This window comes from Suncus etruscus, chromosome 1 (genome assembly GCF_024139225.1).
Source record: "Suncus etruscus isolate mSunEtr1 chromosome 1, mSunEtr1.pri.cur, whole genome shotgun sequence".
NCBI lineage: Eukaryota > Metazoa > Chordata > Mammalia > Eulipotyphla > Soricidae > Suncus > Suncus etruscus.
Window position 1 is genome coordinate 145,537,364 of NC_064848.1, and position 2,198 is coordinate 145,539,561.

The window sequence follows — 2,198 nt, forward strand, 5'->3', positions numbered from 1 at the left end:
AAGGTCCAGATGTTGTACATTAAATGACTGACATTTAATCATGAACAACTTTGTAACTGTATTTCAGGGTGATTTGATTAAAGAATTTACTAAAAATAAAACTTGTACTTCTCAGTGCTTTGTCAAAAGGCCATTATGCAAAAGTACATTATTTATCACATCATTATAGTCCTTATATTGCTGTATAGTTATTAAACACTTGATTTTTAATATCATATCTATACTTCTGCATTTTCTAAAAAATTGTGCTGAAGAGAACATAGGGCAGAAACTGTATCTCCGTAGCATAACTTTCCAAAATAGCTGCCCCACAGATTCCTTTTTAAAAAGTAAGACTTGGGTGCAACTTAAGCTTCTGCTTTAGAAGTTTTATAGGGAGTTTCAAGAATATTTTTTTAAATGCTCACCAAGGTAATTTTTATGGAAAGTTGGATCTGAAAATCACTGGCTTACAACATGGAACACTGACTTGCATGTAATAAGTGCTCAAAATGCTTTTGTTTTTGAATCCAAGCAAAACAATAAAATACATGGCATGGCTTGGCCCCAGCTTGCAGACTTCAATTCTCTCTCTCTCTCTCTCTCTCTCTCTCTCTCTCTCTCTCTCTCTCTCTCTCTCTCTCTCTCTCACTCACTCTCTCTCAGCTTTCCATGTTTCACAACTACCTAATAAAACCCAATAAATTACTTTCATTAAAGTATGCATTCATAATTAAAGAGTTAAGGTTTCCAAGTCAAGATATTTTATTGATCTTTGGGTGGTGACTCTCAGCACCTTATTTTTCTTTCTTTCTTTCTTTCTTTCTTTCTTTCTTTCTTTCTTTCTTTCTTTCTTTCTTTCTTTCTTTCTTTCTTTCTTTCTTTCTTTCTTTCTTTCTTTCTTTCTTTCTTTCTTTCTTTCTTTCTTTCTTTCTTTCTTTCTTTCTTTCTTCTTTCTTTCTTTCTTTCTTCTTTCTTTCTTTCTTTCTTTCTTTCTTTCTTTCTTTCTTTCTTTCTTTCTTTCTTTCTTTCTTTCTTTCTTTCTTTCTTTCTTTCTTTCTTTCTTTCTTTCTTTCTCTCTCTCTGTCTCTTTCTTTCTTTTTCTTTCTTTATTATCTTTCTTTCTTTCTTACTTTCTTTCTTTCTTTCTTCTTTCTTCTTTCTTTCTTTCTTTCTCTTTTTTTCTTTCTTTCTTTTCTTTCTTTCTTCTTTTTCTTCTTTCTTCTTTCTTTCTTTCTTTCTTCTTTATCTTTCTTTCTTTCTTCTTCTTTCTTTTTCTTTCTTCTTCTCTTTCTTTCTTCCTCTTCTTTCTTTCTCTCTCTCTCTCTCTCTCTCTCTTCTTTCTTTCTTTCTTTCTTTCTTTTCTTTCTTTCTTTCTTTCTTCTTTCTTTCTTTCTTTTCTTTCTTTCTTTCTTTTTCCTTCTTTTCTTCTTTTCTTTCTTTCTTTCTTTCTTTTCTTTCTTTCTTTCTTTCTTTCTTTCTAATATGAAACGCTTCAAGCGTGTCATCCTTGTGCAGGGGCCATGCTAATCTTCTCTGTATACCTTCCAGTTTTAGTATATGTGCTGCCGAAGCGAGCACCATTCTTTACTCTTTATACATTTTGAAATGTTCTTCAGAAAATTATTTCTCTTACCAGATAAATTGTGCACTCATATGAGTTAGGCTCTGGTCCATGAATTCCCTAAGTTTCTGGCAAAATTTATATTTCATCTTTATTTTTCCCATTCAGGTAAAATTGCAAGAATACATGAGATTCTCAGAGGGATAGTTGATCAATAAATATTCTTTTTGATATTTGGGGGGGCCATACCTAGTGATGCTCAGCTATTACTCCTGGCTCTGTGCTCAGAAATCATTGCTCTTGGCAGGCTCGGGGGATGATATGGGATGCCAGGGATAGAACCCAGATCAGCCACGTGTAAGGTGAGCACCTTACCCACAGTGCAATCACTTTGGCCTGTAAATATTTTTTTAATTAAAGTTTTATGAGATCAGCTAGTGGTAGACCCCAGTCATACACATTGACCACTGTGTTTAAATATTTTCTGGTAAACAGCGAGCAGATGTTTATGAAAATGCACAATAATCAAAGTTGGTTTCAGGCCGATGTTTCACCACTGCCCTTAGCTTTTGTCCTGACTCGATAACTTCTCAGTGTTATTGAGAATTTCACGTTTTCAAAGGGAATTGAAAACCTAGTTGTCAATTTCAATTTG

At 33.4% G+C, this 2,198-nt stretch overlaps 1 non-coding gene across 1 annotated transcript; it reads right to left on the reverse strand.

Annotated features, from left to right (window-relative positions):
• Positions 1-1,458: 1,458 nt before the first annotated feature.
• Positions 1,459-1,560, reverse strand: LOC126028287 (U6 spliceosomal RNA). Its single transcript, XR_007502413.1, has one exon. It is a non-coding gene; the product is annotated as a U6 spliceosomal RNA (small nuclear RNA).
• Positions 1,561-2,198: the final 638 nt, after the last annotated feature.